Source organism: Pelodiscus sinensis, chromosome 5 (genome assembly GCF_052426305.1).
Source record: "Pelodiscus sinensis isolate ZL-2025 chromosome 5, ASM5242630v1, whole genome shotgun sequence".
NCBI classification, from domain to species: domain Eukaryota; kingdom Metazoa; phylum Chordata; order Testudines; family Trionychidae; genus Pelodiscus; species Pelodiscus sinensis.
This window is the reverse complement of record NC_143056.1, coordinates 101,816,112-101,838,084: the sequence shown is the minus strand read 5'-3', so window position 1 is coordinate 101,838,084 and position 21,973 is coordinate 101,816,112. Positions and strand designations below refer to the sequence as shown.

The 21,973-nt window shown below is 46.5% G+C and overlaps 1 long non-coding RNA gene across 1 annotated transcript in view; it reads right to left on the bottom strand.

Moving 5' to 3' along the window:
* Nucleotides 1-20,391, bottom strand: part of LOC142829192 (uncharacterized) — a 48,169-nt gene extending 27,778 nt beyond the window's left edge. Inside the window, exons 1-2 of the long non-coding RNA XR_012903596.2 lie at nucleotides 20,298-20,391; nucleotides 20,107-20,156 (exon numbers count right to left, since the gene is read on the bottom strand). This is a non-coding gene — a long non-coding RNA (uncharacterized LOC142829192). The remainder of the gene's footprint in view (nucleotides 1-20,106; nucleotides 20,157-20,297) is intronic.
* Between the last annotated feature and the right edge of the window lie 1,582 nt (nucleotides 20,392-21,973).

The window sequence follows — 21,973 nt, the reverse complement described above, 5'->3', positions numbered from 1 at the left end:
AAGCGAGCGCTGGCTTTTTATATCGACCGAACCAAGCCCTTCCATAAATCCCAACAGTTGTTTGTCACATTTGGGGGAAAGGGAAAAGGTTCGCCTGTTTCTACCCAAAAGTTATCAAGATGGGTGGTGCAATGTATAGCAGAGTGTTACCAATTGGTGGGTAAAACCCCGCCTAGGGTAAAGGCACACTCTACCAGGGCGCAGGCGTCCTCGGTAGCCTTCAGTGCCCAGGTACCTATCACAGAAATCTGCAGGGCAGCCACCTGGTCTTCCCTCCACACTTACATTTACAACACATTTATAACACGTTATGCGCTACCTCAACAGGCCAGGGAGGATACAAGGGTGGGCTCTGCAGTCCTCGAATCTGTGATGTAAATATATAGATCTCGTTGTCTTTGTTCTGGGTTGGTGACTTGTCACTGTTTATTTGTTCAAATAAATCTGTTTATTGTTCACCTTCCTTTATGACTCTGGTGCTATGACTGTTCCGACCCCTCCTCCTTGGGGTTAGCTTGGTAGTCACCTACTTCGAATGGACGTGAGCAACCACTCGAAGAAAAAAACGGTTACTTACCTGTAACTGTTGTTCTTCAAGATGTGTTGCTCATGTCCATTCGACTCCCACCCTACCTCCCCTTAGTCGGAGTATCCGGCATGAAGGAACTGAGGTGGGGCAGCACCAGCAGGGGTATTTATGCCCCGCCATGGCGGCGCCACTCCAGGGGGCGCCCTTCCGGCGCTACGGGTACCGCTAGGGAAAATGCTCCAGAAGACGTGGTGCACGCGGCGCACACACCTACTTCGAATGGACATGAGCAACACATCTCGAAGAACAACAGTTACAGGTAAGTAACCGTTCTTTTCCCAGTACTGGACTACTAGTGTCCTTGAAGCAGCAAGATTTAGTGACTTCTTCACTAAAGGCGCACCTGGTGACCAGCTCCTTTCCGCATGAGGGAAACCGGACACTCTTGTCTTCTCAAGCCCCCTACTTGTGCACTTCCTCAAGGATATGGACAGGCTCCACCCCATCCCACCCTGCTCAGCCCTACTTGGGATCTCAGTCTGGTCCTCTTAGCACTCATAGGGCCTCCCTTTGAGCCCCTGGTCACATGCTCCCTGCTCCCTCCTACCATGGAAGGTGGTTTTCTGGTTGCCATCACCTCTGCTCAACAGCTGTCGGAGTGTTGCGTCCTACCATCAGAACCTCTGTACACCTCCCACAAGGATAAGGTCCAGCATCACCCTCATCTGGCTTTCCTCCGTGAAGTGGTCTTCAGCTTCAACATCAGTCAGGACATTTTTCTTCTTGTGTTCTACCCTATGCTGCATCAGAGCTTACGGGGACAAAGACTACAATTCCTTGATGTACTTGCCTTTTACATCAATCAGATCAAGCCCTTATACAAGACCACCCCGTTATTTGTGGCAGATCTTGTCAAGGAATAGCCCGTCTCCTCTCCGTGCATCTTTTCCTGAATCACGGCATGCATTGTGCATGTTATGATCTGGTCACAGTCCCCCCCACCGCCTCTCATGGTGTATTCCATACGAGCACACGCATGTTTGGCAGCTGGCCGGACTCACTGAGAATTCGGTAGAGCCATGACATGATCTTCAGTGCGTACCTTCATGTCACACTATGCCATTGGGCAACAGTCACAGCAGAACAGTCTTTGGAACCTCAGTTCTTCAGTCAGCCCTGCTGTGACTCCAACCCCTCTTCCTAGGTAAGGCTTGTGAATCACCTGATTGGAATATATATGAGCAAACACCTGAGGAGAAAACAGTTACCTTTGTAACTGCTGTTCTTCAAGATGTTGACCATATCTATGGTGGGGAAGCACTGGATTGGGTTATCTAGGAAGGTGGTGGAATCTTCATCCCTTAAGTGCTGTCTTGACAAAGCCCTAGCTGGAATGATTCAGTTGGGATTGGTCCTGCTTTGGGCAGGGGGCTGGACTCAATGATTCCTGAGGGCTCTTCCAGCCCTAGGATTCTATGATTCCATATCCACCCTTCTTCACCACTATCAGAGAGGCCATCAAGAAGGAACTGGTTGTGTCAGCAGGGTCATATATAGGGCATTGCACCAGTGCCATGTCGGGGGAGGTCCATTGTCAACCTGACGGATAGGAGCTAAGGTAAAACTTTCTGGGACCTATTCACGCAGCACGCGCACATCAGATTGGAATAGTCATGAGCAACACATCTCAAAGAACAGTGACAAAACTGTTTTGTTAATGCATGGGGGCTACCACCTGTTGTGATTAGATGGAGGGATACGACATTTCCTATGCCCCCATCTTTTCCAAGTCCATTCGCAAACAAGGTTATTTAAGAAGGTGCTTAGACTTTCACTTTAAATACATTAAATACACCAATGCTGTGTGACTTTCCTTGGGTGGGTGGGTGGGTGGGTATCTTCCAGATAATCCCCAAATCATTTTGTGTTCCAAAGCCCTTTGTAATGCCTCTCCCTCCCCCTGTCCTGCCCCCCCCCCCCCCATGCTTTATGAAATGGACTTATGGCCAGGAATATACATAACTCAAAGTTGTTCTGAGCGAATTATTTCGTATAACCCATCAATCTTCATGTCACTATCCACTGGTTCTGTTTATCTTACTTCAACGTATGTATCATTTGTGGGTGTGAAATTAGACCTATGGAGTGGGGAAATACTTTGTGGGTTTCAAATGTGTGAATGAGAGACATGGAGGGTGTTACCCTCACTAGTTAAACAATCTCTTTTGTCCTTTAATCTGAGCAGTGGTTGGTAGGGAGTGGCCTCGATTCCTTTACAAAAGGAATAGGAAAGCAGAGGCCTTGGTCTTTTGGCTGAGCTGCACCTGAAGGAAGGAGCCAGAAGACCCCTAGGTCGGGGGAGAGCCCTGGTTTGGAGGGGCAGCTGGAAAAGAGGTTTTAGGGTGAATTTGAAGAGCCAGTACTGAGGTTTCAGTGTAGAATTATCAAAGCCTTTTTGTTTCTTTTGATTTGTAACCTACTTTGCTCTGTCTGTTCTCACTTATTACCGCTTAAATCCTATTGCTTCAACTTAATAAAATCACTTTTATTTTCTATCAAACCCAGTGTACATAATTGTTACCCGGGAGCAACCAGTGTGTACATTCCCCCTTTCATTGCTAAAGGGGCTTTCCTAATTCTTTGGGGTCTGATCCCAATTAGGGAATGGTACCCCAGGAAGCTGGGCTCTAAACTGTTCTCTCCTTGGACCTGAAGAGGTTCAGTGTCTGTGCTGCTTCTCAGAAGAGGCAGGGACCTCAGCTCGGGGTCTTGGCTGGGGGAGACCAGTGGAGCTGGCCCAGCAGGACTGGGCAATGAAGAGCTGGAGTGCAGGAAGGGGAGTGGCAGTGGCCATGTCAGCGCCCTGGGAGGCACCCCGAGGGGTTGTCTGTGACCGCACCCCGTCCCATACACCCTTGTCTTTCAAATCTCTTACCCAGATTCCCCTATTTTGTGTCCATCGACATTAAGCAGTTTAACTAAGGCAGAGGTGGGTAAACTACAGCCCATGAGCCATGCCCAGCCCAACAGTGCTTGTAACTGCACCAATGCCCCATTCTACCCGTCCAACACTCCCGCCTTACAATTTCCATACCTACATGTGACCCTCAGGCCAAAAGTTTGCCCACCCCGAGCTAAGGGATTTGTTCTTTGTGTTGTGTAAAGCACTAATACATATCTGCAGTGCTTTCTGGGTAATAAATAAGCTACAGTGATGCAGATTCTGCAACTTGTAAAAATTATGCATCTCCATGAAGGTCCATGAGTTTTACTTGTGTAACTGATGAAAAAATGGGGACACTGTGTCTGAAAATTCCCCTCACACAAGGTTTGAAGCTTTAAATGTAACTTGTTCAGAGCTGAAATGTAAATAACAGTCCTAAATAATCCAATAGTAGAGGGCCCATTAAGAAGTTTCAGATTGTAATGTCTTTATGCCAAGGAAACCTCTGCTCTTCATTCAGTTTTAAGCTTTTATACAATTTGTGACCCAGCTATCTGAGAGATCACAGTTCTCCCCCACGTCATTTTGCAGAAATTTGTAGTTCACTCCATTGCTTCTACATTGTTTCTGTTTTATTCATTTCTCAGCAACAGGACTTTTTCTGTAGAAGGTCCAGATTTCTGGAACTACTCTTGCTTCACCAGAATTTGCTTGGCATTCTTTGGCATGCTTTGTTTCAGACAGTGTTTGAAATCTTTAAGGACTGGAGCTTTTGTGTTGGGTTGGGTAGTCAAGCATTGGGAATTTTGTGCTGAAAAAGTAGTACATTTTTTATGGTAAATTCCTTAGTGACGTGAACACTGAGATATTAGTAAAAAAACCCTGGTTTAGGCTTTCTTGTTAAGCAGGAATATGACTAATATTGTTCTTGGAAACAAAGATTCCTCCTTCCTGTGTGGCAACAACAAATATTCTAAATTTATGTACCTACCTAAAGTTCACAGGTTTAGAAGCAAGCAGAATGAGTCTAACCACTTGTTTTTAATATGCAGTTGTGTTTTTTTAAACTATGATGAATTTCTCTGTGCCAGTAATACCTATGGTTTTCCTCTGTTAAATATTTTATTTGGAAAAAGAAGCCTGTAAGGTAATGTTTACTGTTTGACTCTCATTTAAAACCAAGTCCATTCATTTTTAATAGGAATTTACTGCACTTAGCCTAATAAGTCAGTTTCTGCATGCAGAGTTACTCTATCATGCTGACTTCAGCATTCCAGAGTAAATACTGGATGCTAAGCAACCTGTGCCTAGAAGTACATTGGGCTAAGTAAGGGAGAATGTGACTTGGAATTATAAAGAGAATCAGGTTGCTGAGAGCATTTGAATGACAATGTATTTTGTGAAATTGAGGGTATACAAACTTTCCTGATGATACAAATTTGAGTGAGATGAATTATTTTAGTTTTTTTAAAAGCATAATTATTATTACTGCTATTTTTAGAAATAGAGCCTATAGAGAAGGTGAAAGGAGTATGTGGAAATTCTCTGAATTTGTAAAGTTAAGACTTTTCTTTTTAAGGGAGCAAATACCACACTTTATAAACAAAGCAAAAATAATGTCCTGAAATAGAGGTGTAGCATATAAAGGCACCCTTCACTATTTTTAGGTAGTGGAAACTCTTGTCAAATAACTGCTTGTAATTTTATCCTTACTCTAACCTTTACCATGAAAGTATTGAGACTACAGGGCAAGTATTATTAAAACCAGTGTATTATTAAAACCAATGTCAGAGCAGTATTGACAAATATTCATGTTTAGTGCTTTTTTTTTTTAAATGACAAGATATTGCACTTGATTTCTTTAGCTTATTTTGGAATTAGAAAAAATCCTCTTTCCTATTTGTTGGCCTTTTGTTGAAATGAAATGAAATAAATTGTTCCTCACTGTTCCAGCAATGATCTCTACAGTTGGCATATAATTCAGAATGGGGGGGAACTGAAAACAGATGGTCCCTTCATTCAGAATAGTTTCACAGGTGCTTGGCATCCATGTTTAATGAGTAGCATTTTCAGGTCAGGCACCCTTTAGAATGAACTAGATATGCAGTGGCAAAATAGAACAGCTTGTCTAAAATGGGCCTACCTACAGACCTGAAAAACAATGCCCTCTGATTGAGACAACTGAATACTGAATTTAAAAAAGCAACCTAATTTCAGAAATTCCCACCATAACCACCTCAAAATTACTTTCCTTGCATTCATGTCTCAAGTCTCCCTACCTTCAAACCTGCCCCTAAGTGACAAATAAAACTTGCCAGTGAAGAGTATGACAAAGGAGTGAAAGAGATGACACTGGTGTTTTGCAGCCCAGCATATCCTGACTAGCATAGCCTAAGACACAGAATATCTTACTGCCCCTGTATAAAACTATGGTACGCCCACATCTTGAATACTGTGTACAGATTGTGGTCTCCTCACCTCAAAAAAGATATTTTGGCCTTGGAAAGTGTTCGGAAAAGGGCAACTAAAATGATTAGGGGTTTGGAACGGGTCCTATATGGGGAGAGGCTAAAGAGACTGGGACTTTTCAGCTTAGAAAAGAGGAGACTGAGGGGGATATGATAGAGGTATATAAAATCATGAGTGGTGTGGAGAGGGCGGATAAAGAAAAGTTATTTATTAGTTCCCATAATAGAAGAACTAGAGGACACCAAGTGAAATTAATGGGTAGCAGGTTTAAAACTAATAAAAGAAAGTTCTTCACACAGCGTGTAGTCAACCTGTGGAAATCCTTGCCAGAGGAGGCTGTGAAGGCTAGGACTATAACAGAGTTTGAAGAGAAGCTAGATAGTTTCATGGAGGTTAGGTCCATAAAAGGCTATTAGCCAGGGGATAGGAATTGTGTCCCTGGCCTCTGTTTGTCAGAGGCTGGAGAAGGATGGCAGGAGACAAATCGCTTGATAATTGTCTTCGGTCCCCCTCTCTGGGGCACCTGGTGCTGGCCACTGTCTGCAGACAGGCTACTGGGCTAGATGGACCATTGGTCTGACCCAGTATGGCCGTTCTTATGTTCTTAGCGTTATGTTAAAAGTAGCACATTGTACTAGAAGTCACCTTATGCCTCCTTCCTCCCCTCCCTCCTTCCTAACTGCAAAACTGTTTTGTTTGATTTACAATGAGAAAACATCCTTAGAAAAAGGGTTTATAATTAAGATGTGTCATTGTCATTTATGGTGTAACATGCATTTCTTTGGATTCCCCATCCTGTCGTACTCTTTCGCCGTTGTGGCATTTCAAACTCACCTTTCTTTTTGCTAATGGTGACCACTCAGAACCACTTTTGGAGCCTGTTTTGGAGGTATGGGGGACACAGTTGCCATCTTTAATCTCCAAAATGTACCTGCCTTAAAATAAAGGCTAAATATTTAATGTGTCTTCAATTAAGATGATGCTGTTAATTTGTGCCAGCAATTAGGTATGTAGCTAATGTCAAAGCTGCACTGTAGAAGAATCCAAGCATAGCAACAAGAAATAAATCCCTTCCAATCATTAATGCCTCTTTTCTGATCATAATTTTTACCAAGAATAAAGTTCTGTGGGTTGAAGGTACAATACTGCCACTTCAATATCTATGGCAGCTCTACTTTCTTGCCTAATTTTGTACAGGTAGTTTGTTTATATTCTGGTTGGTTTTTTCTTAATTGCCTCAAAGGTGAAAGAATCTTTTGAATAAATCTCTGGAGGTAACGCTGATATTTGCATTGACAAAACAGTAAAATCAGTGAGAAAAAATCCTGCCTTCTAAAACTTATGCAGGGCAACATTTTTTTCTCAGATAAAAAACGGTTTAATTTAAATTATGAAACAGATTAAGCATTTTAACTTTCTCATGTTAGTTTATCAAACCTCATTTTAAATCAAGTAAAATATGTCCAACATACAAGGTTTCAATGTTTTCTTTATGGTAGGTCTGGGGAACCGTTTTTGGGGTCAAGGGTCACTGACCCACAGAAAAAATCAGTTGGGGACTGCAAAAAACCTCCTTCAGCTCCCGCCCCCCAACTTCATTGATGTGGCTCCCAACTGAGACACCTCATTCCTCAGGTGCTCCTGCCCCATTGGGTGAGGGGAAAGAATAGAGAAGCCTGCGGTTAGTGGCTTCCCATAGGCCAGATTTACTTTTCTGGGGTTCCATAGTTAGTGAATTTTGTAGATCCCCTTAGGCTCTGAGGTGGGGAAAAAATGTGGGGTTCAGTGTGCGGGACAGGGCTGGCAGCTACAAGGCACGGCACCCCCTCTTCCTCCTGGTAGCAGGGGCCTGAAGGTGGTGATGGTGTGGCTGGACCTGTAGCCCCATGCGACAGTCCCACAGAGGAAAGGAGGGAGCTGTAAAGTGCATGGTGGTGGGGCAGGGAATGGCAGGGACTCACTGGCAGTAGTGCACACACCGCAGCTGGCTCGGGTGCACCTCTGAGCACAGGGCTGCTGTGCACGCAGCCTAACCTGCTGCCAGAGAAGAACCAGGGCATGGGCAGTAAGGTTAGGCTGTGTGTGCTGCTGAAAATGGGCTCATGTCACTCATGCTGAGGATTGCCGACCCCTGCCCTACACCAAGGCGACTCAGTACCTGCCTTTCCACAGCCCAGTATTGGGTTGTAGCTTGCACTTTGAAAGTCATTGAGCAGCTAGAGCTGTTTATTGGATACTCTCACAAACACACAGCCCAGATCTGTGCCACTTGGCAATTAGCAGTTCTATGGCCCCAGGAGACTCATGCCATTTAAATATAACCTACTGCTGTGCATCTTGAAGGCAAATAATTTAAAACAAACAAAACCATAGTTGATATAGGTGACCACCTATTTCTTTCACATTAACTACCCCACAATTGATATCCCTTCCTGCAGAAGCAGCTTTGGAGGGCAAAATACAGCTGGTTTAAAGCTCCCTTTCTTTGTCCTTGAATACTACTTTAAGGCTATCAGTGATACATTTTTGGAAAAGACCAGCATTGCAATGTAAAAATTATCTCTAATAGTAATTAATCTTCAGGATTTACTGTACTTTGCCCATGGAGCTTCAAAATACATATGTACTTTTTCAGTCACTACTTTTTCTCCATTGTGAAGTTCTGATTAACCATCAAAGGTATTAGAGGGGTAGGCAAGTTAGTCTGTAACTGGAAAAACTTAAACAACAAATAGTCTAGCAGCACTTTAAAGGCTAACAAAACATGTAGATGCTGGTATGAACTTTTGTGGGAGCAACCCACAAATTCAGATGTTTCATCTGAAGAAGTGGGCTGTGCCCATGAAAGCTCATGATCCCATCTACTTGTTTTGTTAGTCTCTAAGGTGCTGCTAGACTATTTGTTTAAGTTTTTCCAGTCAAAGGAATGTTTCCTATACCTTTTGGAGAAGTAAATGAATGTTGTTGCTACATTAGCGTTAGATATACTAGATATGAAATACACAGATTTATGGTGATTCACTTTTACTTATCAGGGTTAAGTTTCTAATTACTGGGCCTGCATAAAAATTTGGTAGTGCTGACTACTGGAAGTATTTCAGCAGAGACAGGTCTTCTCCAAGCTCTACTAAGCTTTTTTGTGAAAGGAATATGCTGGGAGGGCATAATCCATAGTTACTCATATGAGTAGCTCTATGAGCAGCTCAATAGAACTGCTCATGTGCCTGTGGGTTTGAAGCCTCTGTTCCTCAGCAGCAAGTGGGAGTTGATGACAGAGCACCCTTGAGGCTCAGGGCCATTGTTTGTATCCTTGAGGTTTTGAATGGCTGACAAACAATAAATGAACTTTCAGCTGGAAATCTTTAACAGAGACAGAAGACTTCAGCACAAGAAATGTGTGCTGAAGGGATGACTATGAACAAGAGCTGAACAAGAGGAGATTGAGGGAGGTGAGGGTGAGGAAAATAAGTTCACTTACATCCCATATATGGGACCTCAATCTTATTACTCAGATGAACACAGATGAGGGAGCTGCCAAATTGGGCATGTTGGTGGAAAAGCGGTTTTATTTTCTGTTTGTCTCCCTAACTGAGATTTGTTTGTACTGAGCTTTTCTCTAGAGTTAATTTTTACAGCAGAGTTGAAAGCGCTGCAAAATGGCATTTTAGAGTGCAAGTACTGACACAACTTTAATTAAAGTACCACAGATGCTGCTGCTTAATTGAACTTGTGGGTTGAAGAATTCATGTTCTGAACAGAAAGGGCAAGGGGAACCAAAAGAAAAGGTTAGAAAACAGGATGGCTACATCTACACTGGCCCCTTTTCCGAAAGGGGCATGCTAATATTAAACTTCGTAATAGGGAAATCCGCGGGGGATTTAAATATCCCCCGCGGGATTTAAATAAAGATGTCCGCCACTTTTTTCCGGCTTGTAGAAAAGCCGGAAAAGAGCATCTAGACTGGCCCGATCCTCCGGAATAAAGCCCTATTCCGGCGGATCTCTTATTTCTACTTCGAAGTAGGCATAAGAGATCCTCCGGAATAGGGCTTTATTCCGGAGGATCGGGCCAGTCTAGACGCTCTTTTCCGGCTTTTCTACAAGCCGGAAAAAAGCGGCGGACATCTTTATTTAAATCCCGCAGGGGATATTTAAATCCCCCGTGGATTTCCCTATTACGAAGTTTAAAATTAGCATGCCCCTTTCGGAAAAGGGGCCAGTGTAGACGTAGCCGATTTGTGCAAAGGAGTGTTGCTCTTAAAACTTTGCTGCTCTTATCTAACATTGGGGAGGGTGATACCTAGTAGCTATTGTACACTTTGCTTTTTTGAAAAGTAAATACTGTTACTATTTTCAGGCAAATCAGATTTCCAAAGGCTTTAGCATTACTGGCTGGCAGGTCTTTCAAAGACTGTTAATTGCATTTGTGATATCTTGCATCTTCCGGTGTACACACCTACTTATCTCCTTTCCCTAATACAAAGTAATACTGTGCACACCCAACTCTTGGCATTAGTCCTGCTTTTTCTCCTGCCCTAGGCAGAGAGATTCTGATGCTTGTAAACATATACCTGCAATGTCACAGGCAACCCTGGTGACTGAGACTGTCAGTATTTCCATGGTAAATTCTGCAATGTGTGGCCAGAGTTCCTTTTAGGGTGGAACCCTGCTTCTTATTAAAGCTAATAATACAGAATCTGGGCCTGTACTGGGAAGCATGCTTCTTGGGAGTACTAAATTAATATGCTACTGCCATAGCACATTTCATCCAAGGATCTCAAAGTGCTTTACAAATGTTAATTAAAGCTTCACAGCTCCTCCCTCCCCTTTGGATGGAGAAATATAATTATAGCCATTTCACAGATCTGAAAACCCCCTCAGAAGGAATTATAGCCTAGGGCAGTGATCCCCAACCTTTTTAAGCACTAGATCACTTTTTTGAATTTAAGTACAATCCAGGATCTACCTCAAACCCAAATAGCCTTCCCTGCTTCCTTCATGCCCCTTCTTCGAGGCTCCACCCTTGCTCACTCCATTCTCCCTCCCTCCCCCAACCTTCCACCCTTTCACTAGTATGGGGCAGAGGGTTGGGGTGCAGGCTCTGGTCTTGGGTTAAGGGATTTGGAGTGTGAAGGGGCTCTGAGCTGAGCCTGGGGACGGAGTTAGGGAGCAGGAGGGGGTTCAGGGTACAGGTTCTGTAAGGGAGTTTGGATCTGGGGGGGGGCTCAGGGCTAGAGCAGGGGCTTGTGGTGCACGAGGGGGTTTGACTGGGGCTGGGGTTCAGGATGCAGCTGGACACTGCTTACCACAGGTGGTGCAGTGGGGCTAAGGAGGGTTCACCCCTGTCCTGGCCCTGCACCACTCCCAAAAGCAGCCAGCAAGCTCCCTCCCAAGTCCTGTTGTGCCCCCCTCCATTCTGTGGAGATAGAATATATGGTGGGCGGGGGGGGGGGGCACCCTGACATTAGCACCCCCTTCCCTGCACTGCCCAGCAAGCAGGGGACGGGAGGGCAGCTCCAAGGCAGAGGGCAGGAGGGGCAGCTGAAGTGCCAGCATTTGATAGCCTCTTAGCCAAACCAGACAAGATCAGCTGTCAGAGGCTCCAAGATCTACCAGTAGATCCCGATCTACTGGTTGGTGTCCACTGGCCTAGGGTAACACTAGCATTCTTAAGAAGTTTCAGGGTGTAGCTGAGTTAGTCTGTATGGACTATTTGTTGTTTAAGTTTATACTAGGATTCATTGTCCATTGCAAGGTGCTTATTTTTAGAGTAATGACATTAATGTAGTGATAAGAGAAGTCTTGAGCCATACTGGTTATAAAGAGGGTGTGGCAATGGCCTTCTAACCAAGAGAGGAAAAATTTATAAAACAATGAATAGTCTAGTAGCACTTTATAGACTAACAAAACATGTAGATGGTATCATGAGCTTTCATGGGCACAGCCCACTTCTTCAGATGACTGGAGTTTTGAGTGTAGGGTGTCCAGACCCAAAATAAATAGGGGAGAAGGAAGGGCATGGAAGGGGGCAGGAAACAAGAAGCAGAGGATATGTAAATATCAAAGGGAAAACCAAACACGCAAAACTGGTAATCTGTAGGCACCTAAAAATTAGATAGTTAAAAGAAGCAGATAAGGATCATAGGATAGCAATAGGAAGAACAGCTGAAGAAGTGGGCTGTGCCCATGAAAGCTCATGATCCCATCTACATGTTTTGTTAGTCTCTAAGGTGCTACCAGACTATTTGTTGTTTTTTAAATTCATCCTGTACAGACTAACTTGGCTACCCCTTGAAGCTTCAAGAGAGGAAAGAGCATCTTCGTGGGCAGGCTTGCAAACCTAGTGAGGAGGGCTTTAAACTAGGTTCATTGGGGGATGGTGACCTAAGCCCTGGGGGAAGTGGGATACCAGGAAGAAAAATCAGGAGGGACCCCTGATTCGAATGGAGAAGGTAGGGCAATCAACTGGTTATTTAAGTTTTTTGTACACTAATGCAAGAAGCCTGGGAAACAAAAAGGAAAAATTAGAAGCCCTGGCCCAGTCAAAGAACTATGATTTGATTAGAATAACGGAGACTTGATGGGATGACTCTCATGATTGGAGCACTGTCATGGAAGGGTCATCCCATCAACGGTACAGGAAGAACAGGCAGGGGAGAAAAAGTCATCCAGAACCACTTCAGGCAGGGCATTAGGTCAGCAGTTACTGCTAGTTGCTGTTGCCTAAGGCTATCTGAGACGCGTGCTTAAAAGGATCTCCCTTGACAGCCATTTCTCAGGTTCTGCTGCTTGCTTGTCTCTCTCTCTCTCTCTGAGGGACAGCAAAGCTTTTGCAGTGCGTGCTCTGGTTGCCCAGCTTGTTTGGACGCCACAGCTTTTTTTTTCTCTTTTTGCCAGGGAGCCAGAACTGCCTTGGGCAGGTGATGGCCCCACACTGCCATGCTGCAGCTTCTGCAGCAGTTTCAGCAGACTGTCATGATGGTCCTGCCCCAGCTCGAATCCTAGCTCATCATTGACAACCTCTGCCTGGATGCAGGAGTAATGCTCTTACCCCCATATCCCACAGTCGAGAGACAAATCTGGAGGCTGGACACCAGTTCCGACTGGTGGGACCACCTTGTGATGGAGCAGTGGGATGACCAGCAGTGGCTCCAAAACTTCCACATGCAGGCGGCCACCTTCTTGAAGCTTTGTGCCTGGCTCACCCCTGCCCTCTGGAGATGTGACACCCACCTCCAGCCTGCCATCCCCCTGAAGAAGTGGATTGCAATTGCTGTATGAAAGCTCATCACCCCAGATAGCTACCGGTGGGACACCAGTTCTGTGTGGGGAAGTCCACAATCGTGGTCGTCCTCATGGAGGTAAGGCACTCTCAGGGTGCACTCCCTGTGGGGGGAGGGGGAGTCCTGGAAAAGGGGGACCCTTGGGAAAGGGGAGTAGGAGTAGGGGGTAAAGAGGGAGTGGGGGAAAGGCCTGTCCCTGAGGGGGGTTGTGCTGTCTTGCCCTCGCACAGCTCAGCTGCTGGGGGTAGGGGCTCAGTGGGGGTGGCTCCTGGGGTGTTTGTAGGAGAAGGAGGGGGCAGGAACCTCCCAAGGGCTCAGGCACTCCCTCTCATTCTCTGTTTTGTGTGTTTGCCTCCTTCAGCAGGTGGTGAGGGCCATCAACTCCATCCTGCTGTGCAGGGTCATCTAGCTCAGAGACGTGGATCCAATCATGGCCGGATTTGCTGCCCCTGGCTTCCCAAACTGCAGAGGAGCAATTGATGGGACCCACATTCTGATCCGCTCATCACAGCATTGAGCCACCCACTTCATAAACAGGAAGGGCTACTTTTATATGGTGCTGCAGGCCCTGGTCAACCACCAGGGACAGTTTTCAGACATTTTTGTCGGGTGGTCGGGTTGGGTGTACGATACCTGCATATTTAGGAGCTCTAGCCTGTACCACAAGCTGGAGGCTGGAGCGTTCTTCCCCCAGTGGGACTTTCATGTGGGGGACGTACAGATGCCAATTGCATTGTAGGTGACACAGCCTATCCACTCGTGCCATTGCTCATGAAGCCCTACACTGGCCACCTGGACCCCAGCAGAGAACAATTCAACATGCACCTGCACCGGGCATGCATGCAGGTGGAATGCGCCTTTGGGTGCCTCAAGGGCCAGTTTAGGTGCCTGCTGACACGCCTCAACGTGGGGGAGTGTAACACCCCCAAGGTGGTCTCTGCGTGTTGTGAGCGCCACAACCTCATGGAAAACAAAGGAGAAGTCTTCCTCCCAGGGTGAGGGACAGAGGCTGGTGGCAAGGGAGGGGTCTTTGAACAACCATGGACAGCTGCCATCCGCCAGGCCCATCAGGCCAGGGTACACATCCAGGAGACCCTCAAGGAAAGGTTCTCTGAAGGAGCCCAGTAACTCTCCCCAAGGCCTCCCTACTGGGGTCTTGTGCCTTGCCCCCCTTATACCTTTCCCACCACAACCTCCCCCTCCCCCATTCCCTGTGCAAATAATAAAGACACCAGTTTAGGTTTCAACAAAAACTTTGTATTTTGTTTTTATAATAAAGAAACTGGGATGGGGGAGGGGGGGTTGAGAACCTGGATGAGGGAGTGGCGAGGGGGCTCAGGGCTGGGAGTGGCACATGGAGCACCTGGAAGTATCCCCTCAGGTCCAGGGACCTCAATGAACTCGGGGTTGGGTGGGGCCTGGGACAACAGGGGGGCAGGCAGGAGGAGGCATAGCAGGGGGTGCTAGAGTGGAGGGAGCAAGGGGGAGGGCTAGACTAGGGACAGGAGCTGGGAGTGCCATCACTTTCCGGATTGTGGCACTCGTTTTCCCCCTGCCGCATGAGCTGGTCCCACATGTGATTGTGCCACTCAGTGTCATCACGGACGTTTTGGGCCAGGGTCTGCTGCATGTCACGCAGGACTGCCATGTGCTCTCATGAGTTCCTTTTGGACCCTCGAGCGCTTGCAGCTCCTCCAGCTTTGGTTGGCTGCCTGGGCTGGTGTGGTTCGACCCTCAGCGACAGCCCCCTGTGGAGGACAAGAGTGAGAGGTGGTCAGTCTTCCTTGGAAACACTGGCCCTGAGGCTGTGCCCTCTTCTGTGAGTAGCAAGCAACTGTCCTAGGAACAGGGGATGGTGATGTCCCAAGAGCAAGGCCATGTGTGGTTTGCACAGCAGGCCTGGCCTCACAGGGGCCCTGAAGTGCCCAGGGGAACTATCCTGCCTGCTCCGCCCCTGTGGACAAGCTGGCCAGTGGACAGCTGCCATCCGCCAGGCCCATCAGGCCAGGGTACACATCCAGGAGACCCTCAAGGAAAGGTTCTCTGAAGGAGCCCAGTAACTCTCCCCAAGGCCTCCCTACTGGGGTCTTGTGCCTTGCCCCCCTTATACCTTTCCCATGTGTGGGAGAGGGGCTTGGAGTGGCCTGTCCCTCCCTGGGGCCCCCCCACACACCTGCGCCTGGCAGTGCTATCTGCGGGAGCAGGTGGTGCCTTGCGCATGCAGGCATGGCCGTGTGCTATGTGCGATACTCTTCGGTCTGTGTGGGGTCGTGCATGCTCCCTTGTGCCCACCCTGCTTCTGGCAGTGCCTGACATGGGGAGAACGTCCCTCCCAGGGGTCAGATGTGTGTGGGGCCTCCCCCAAGCCAGTGACCAGCTGCCTGTGTGTGCTCTGGGACTGGCTCCTGAGACCACGTGGTTCACACTGCTGGTGCATGTGCTCGCACGTGCATGGACAGCTGCACTCTGTCCAGTCCAAACATGCTGAGTGACCATCGCGCCCTATCCTCTGTGTACCCACTTCCCCTACTCTGTATGTGTGACAAACTGAGAGCATTCACCTGATGATCCCTTCCTGGCATCAGATGATGCCTGGGAGATGTCCAGGGCCTGGGGTACTGGCTCCATCATGGGGGTGACCGTGCTACCAGTGTCATTCTCTTCCTCTTCCTGTGGCTGTTGTTGCTCCTCGTCATCGTTCTTCTCCAGGAGCTCGGGGCAGGCGAGCACGGGTGTCTCCAAGCCTGAATCCACCAGTACGGGTGGGGAAAGGGCTTCCCCACCCCCAGGCTATAGTGCAACACACTATAGTATGGGCAGGAGTGGGAGCCTGCCCCCGGGTGAGAGCTGCGCTCCCTGGCCCAGGCGTACTCTCGCTGGAGCTCTTTTACCTTGCTCTGGTCTTGGGCGAAGGTGCAGGAGTGGTGTCCCCTTTGGGCCAGGGCTTTGGCCATGTGCCCAGAAATGTCCACATTTCAGTGCTTTCTGCGGAGATCCTTCAAGACCTCCTCCTCCTCCACAGCTCCAGGAGGATCAAGATCTCTGTCCCATACCAGGAGAATGCCCAGCATTTGGTGCCCCTGGATGGGTCCTGGGGCCCCTGATGCTGCTCTCTGGAAGGATCGGGGGGGGGCCTCGGGGGCTTGTGGCTGTGCCATGGGACAGCAAGCCTGTTGCAGGGAGAGCCGCACAGTCAGGGTGCTGTTCCAGGACCAGCTTCCTGCCACAAGCCTTGTGCAGGGTGCCTGCAGCTTTAAGAGCCGGCAGGAGACAGGAACTATAGAGCTGTGATGAGTATGGACAGTGTGTCCACCAGGGCACCTGTGCTTTTTCCTGGATGCCTCTTCCACATCCACACACGCCTTTTGCCAAAAGAGCTCTTTCAGAAAAGGTGTTCTTCCTCGTAGAATGAGGTTTACCAAAGTTGGAAAAACTCCTGCATTCTTTCCATTTTTTGTTTTTTGAAAACTCAATTGTAGTGTGGACGTTGGGGAAGTTTTTTCAGAAAATCAGCAGTTTTTCAAAAAAAACCTCTTCAGTCTAGATGCATCCTAAGAGAGTAGTATGGTTGCTCAGAGCTCCAGGATATGGAGGGAGAAAAGCCTGTTGAAAGTCTTTGGGTTAAACTTAGAGGCAGGAGCAACAGAGATGATGTTGTGGTTGGTGTCTGCTATAAAACACCAGACCAGGTGGATGATGTTCACAAGGCTTTCTTCAGACAACTGAGAGAAGCTTGCAGATCACAGGCTCTGGTTCTCATGGGGGACTTTAATCACCTTGACATCTGTTGGGAGACCAATACAGCAGTACACTGACAATCCAGGAAGTTTTTGGAGAATGTTGGGGATAACTTCTTGGTACAATTGCTGAAGGAACTGACCAGGGGCCATGCGCAGCTTGATCTGCTGCTCACAAACAGGGAGGAACTAGTAGGAGAAGTAGAGGTAGGTGTCAGCCTCGGCAGCAGAGATCATGAGATGGTAGATTTCAGGATCCTGACCTAAGGAAGAAAGGAGAGTAGCAAAATACACACCCTGGACTTCAGAAGAGCAGACTTTGACTCCCTCAGGGAACTGATGGGCAGGATCCCCTGGGATGCTAACATGAAGGGGAAAGGAGTTCAGGAGAGCTGGTAGTATTTTAAAGATGCCTTATTGAAGGCACAGGAATAAGCCAACCCAATGTGCGGTAAGAAAAGGAAATATGGTAGGTGACTATATTGGCTTACCAGGGAAAATCTTGGCGAGCTTAAACATAAAAAGGAAGTTTATAAGAAGTAGAAACTTCGACAGATGACAAGGGAGGAGTATAAATATATTGCTTGAGAATGCAGGGGGCTAACCAGGAAGGCGAAAGCGCAATTGGAATTGCAGCTAGCAAGGGAAGTGAAGGGTAAGAAGAAAGGTTTCTACAGGCATGTTATCAATAAGAGGGTGATCAGGGAGTGTGTGGGGCCCTTACTCAATGAGGGAGGTAACCTAGTGACAAATGATGCGGGAAAACTCATGATGATTGAGAGAGGTCTCAGGTGACTGGAAAAAGGCAAATGTAGTGCCCATCTTTAAAAAAGGGAAGAAGGACAATCCAGAGAACTACAGACCAGTCAGCCTTACCTCAGTCCCTGGATAAATCATTGAGGGGATTCTCAAGGAATCCATTTTGAAGCACTTGGAAGAGGAGAAAGTGATCAGGAATAGTCAACATGGATTCACGAAGGGCAAGTCATGCCTGACCAATCTGATTAGCTTCTAGGATGAGGTAACTGGCTCTGTGGACATGGGGAAGACAGTGAAAGTGATATACCTTGATTTTAGCAAAGCTTCTGATTTTGTCTCCCACAATATTCTAGCCAGCAAGATAAGGAAATATGAATTGGATAAATGGACTGTAAGGTGTATAGAAAACTGGCCAAATTGTCAGGCTCAATGGGTAGTGATGAACGGCTCAATTTCTGGCTGGCAGTAGGTTAGCGGAGTGCCCCAAGGGTCAGTTCTAGGGCCGGTTTTATTCAACTTTTTTATTAATGACCTGGATGAGGGGATGTCACTAAACGAGGGGTAAAGGTAGATAAGCTGGAGGGTAGCGGTAGGGTGCAGAGTGAACTAGACTATTTGGAGGATTGGGCCAAAAAACATCTGATGAGGTTCAACAAGGACAAGTGTAGAGTTCTGCGCTTGGGATGGAAGAATCCCAAGAACTGCTACAGGCTGCGGACAGGCTGTCTAAGTAGCAGTTCAGCAAAAAAGGACCTGGTGGTTACAGTGGATGAGAAGCTGGATATGAGTCAACAGTGTGCCCTTGTACCCAAGAAGGCTAACGGCCTATTAGAGTGCATTAGGAATAGCATTTCCTGATGTCTGTGGAACCACCCCATGACCTGCCCAGAGCAAACTAGAAGGGTGTGTAAAGGCCCAATAATTCCACAACTTCTGTATTTTCAGCCTCCCTTCACATAACACAAGGCTCAATCAAGCCTAGTAAACAGGAAGAGTGATAACATTCCCTACAAGGAATTGATTTGGCAAGCAAAACGGCAAACTTGGTTTTACATCATGTTAGCCATAAGGGGATTCTCAGTAAAGATTGGAAGAGAAGCCTGTCTCAGTCTGGAGATAAGCAGAGCCCGGTGCGGCTACAAAATTTGTATCCATAGCTACAAAAATGAGCTGTGGATAGCCACAGCTAGAAAGCGGGTACCAGTGGATTTGCAGAAATGTTGAGATAAGGAAAAAGGAGCCATAGGCCGTTGCCATTAGCTTACATTACTGTTTCCTCCATTTCAAGCAATAAACCCTCCATTGCTGATAGATCCCTGTTGCCCAACTGTGTGTGTTTTAAATACTTTTTTATGTGAAGTGGCAACTCATGAAAGTGAGCTTCAGCTAGGCCTGCCCTAGGCAGTGCTCTGTAAATCCTTACAAAAGAACAGCTGTACTGGGTCAGACCAAAGGTCCATCTAGCCCAGTAGCCTGTCTGCAGACTGGCCAGCACCAGGTGCCCCAGAGAGAGTGGACCGAAGACAATGATCAAGCGATTTGTCTCCTGCCATCCTTCTCCAGCCTCTGACAAACAGAGGCCAGGGACACCATTTCTACCCTCTGGCTTAATAGCCTTTTATGGACCTAACCTCCATGAAATTATCTAGCTTCTCTTTAAACTCTGTTATAGTCCTAGCCTTCACAGCCTCCTCTGGCAAGGAGTTCCACAGGTTGACTACACGCTGTGTGAAGAAGAACTTTCTTTTATTAGTTTTAAACCTGCTACCCATTAATTTCGTTTGGTGTCCTCTAGTCCTTCTATTATGGGAATTAATGAAGAACTTTTCTTTATCCGCCCTCTCCACACCACTCATGATTTTATAGACCTCTATCATATCCCCCCTCAGTCTCCTCTTTTCTAAACTGAAAAGTCCCAGTTGCTTTAACCTCTCTTCATATGGGACATGTTCTAAACCCCTAATCATTTGAGTTGCCCTTTTCTGAACCTTTTCCAAAGCCAAAATATCTTTTTTGAGGTGAGGAGACCACATCTGTACACAGTATTCAAGATGTGGGCGTACCATAGTTTTATACAGGGGCAGTAAGATATTCTGTCTTATTTTCTATCCCTTTCTTAATAATCCTAGCATCCTATTTGCCTTTTTGACCACCGCTGCACAGTGTGTGGAAGTTTTCAGAGAACTATCCACGATAACTCCAAGATCTCTTTCCTGATTTGTCGTAGCCAAATTAGCCCCCATCATACTGTACGTATAGTTGGGGTTATTTTTCCTTGGCTATGGTTCAGCCAATACTTCTCCCCCTTGACAATGTTTCTTGTCCTTGGTCCAGGTGTGAGCATCTCAAATACCACCGGTCAGCTATGTGCAATTAGAAGGCTTACTTGTGTTGTGGTTGAGTCTGTCACTCAATTAAAAGTCCAAACTCCACACCCTGCAATGAAAAGTGAATGCACATGGGTCAACTGCTCCTCTACTAGAGGCAGTAAAGGACTCTCCAAGGCTTGCCCCAAAACTCCCCAAACCTATTTACATACATAAATCTTGCCCTGATTAGAACAGAAACAGGAATTACCTTTTCTTGGATTTGTTCCTATCAAATGTTAAAGGCATGAGCGGAAAGGCAAATTCATCCTTTCAGCAGCAGCACTGAGTTCTGCCAAGAGACTGAGCACGAAAGGACAAAAATAGCTGTAAGCTCCCTTTATGTCTCTCCTGCTGGTATGAGTTTAACACCCCCCTTCCCCCATCCAGCATGTCAGAGCAGCCTAATTTTCTTGTGGTTAGCTGTGGGCTGTTCCTAGAAATGGAAAGAGTCAGTTTAGGTTCACCTGGTCATAACTCTCCTCAACCAGGGAGGCCCACACCCCAGGGAGTACGGCCTTTCACAGCTCCGTGTTTATAGGAAGCTCCTCATGCTGCATTAGGAGTCAAGAAGTTATTGCTAATATAAGAGAGTCATGAACTATTCCGGGACCTGATGTACACTGGGAATGTCCTTAAGTATAGCTACAGCTCTGAAGGGAGTGTATTTTTCACATCACTGAGAGTTGTAGCTATTGAAACCTAATCCTCACCTGTAAACCATTTGAATTCAATGGAAAAAATAACTAAAGCAGTTTTTTTTTCCTTGTCATACTTCCAAGAGAAGTAGTGTGGAAGTTTGCTTGGTTATTTATATTTGTGTAGGTAGGTGTTGGTATTAAAGAGGGAAAACTAAGTACTTTGCCTTTGATGGCTTCTCTCTGGAACAGAGGGTCAAAAAAAAAAAAAGGAAGCAAGCTGTGATTCCTTTCAATTAGCTATGCACCCAATGCATATTTCATTAGGGCAAGGCATAGTGCAGCTTGTGATATGCTGTAACTATGATCTGGTACAAAGTAGCACACAACTGTAGGGTATTCTGCAGGAACTATGAGCTGTAGTGTTCTGGAGCATTGCTATGACACTTTGCTTGAGGAAAAGGGGTGCATTGTGTATCTTCAATGTGAGAACGACTGTTGTTTGGTTGCTTTAGCCAGTTTCTCTTCAGGAAGCCGGTATCTGCTATTTTCTTGTAGAACTGGCAGCAGATACTGTGTTATCAGCACAGTGCTGTATTTAGTCTGTTTCCTGTGCCAACAAAGTCCCACAGGATAATTTGTGAATATTAATCACTGTCCCTCTTACTGAAAGACCTTTTGCCCATAAAGATTTCTTTTAAATGTCTTTGCATTTTGTTTCAAACCTGCATCCAAACAAATAGGAATAATATCTGTGCTAAGAAGGCACATGGGCGGCTGGTGAAGCAGTTGGGAAGGAAGTAGTTTCCCAGCCCAGGCTCTGCCCTCTTGCCAACCCAGGCCCCACCCCCTTCCCACTATCTCCCTCCTCTCTTCCCTGTGCATCCTGTGTCCCTGCGTGCTTGTCCCCTTCCAGCCAAATCCCTGAACTGAAGCAAATTATTTTTGAAAAAACCCTCCACTTTTCTGCAATTTTTCTCACCAAAATGGAGCATGTTTTGTACCATGTGCCAGATATGCAGAAGGTACCTAATTAACAGCACTACATTTGGGAATAAGAAATGTCAGTCACAGATTTATTAGAGACCTTCATATCAGACATGCAGGCAGCTTGCAAAGGCCCCAAACTCCTCTTATTTATCCTGGGGAACACAGAATGGCAAACACTAGTTAAAGCTAATTGAGAAATCTCTGACCTTTCTTCACACAATCAAACAAGGTGTCAGGCCTTGTCCTGAGCTGTCATTTG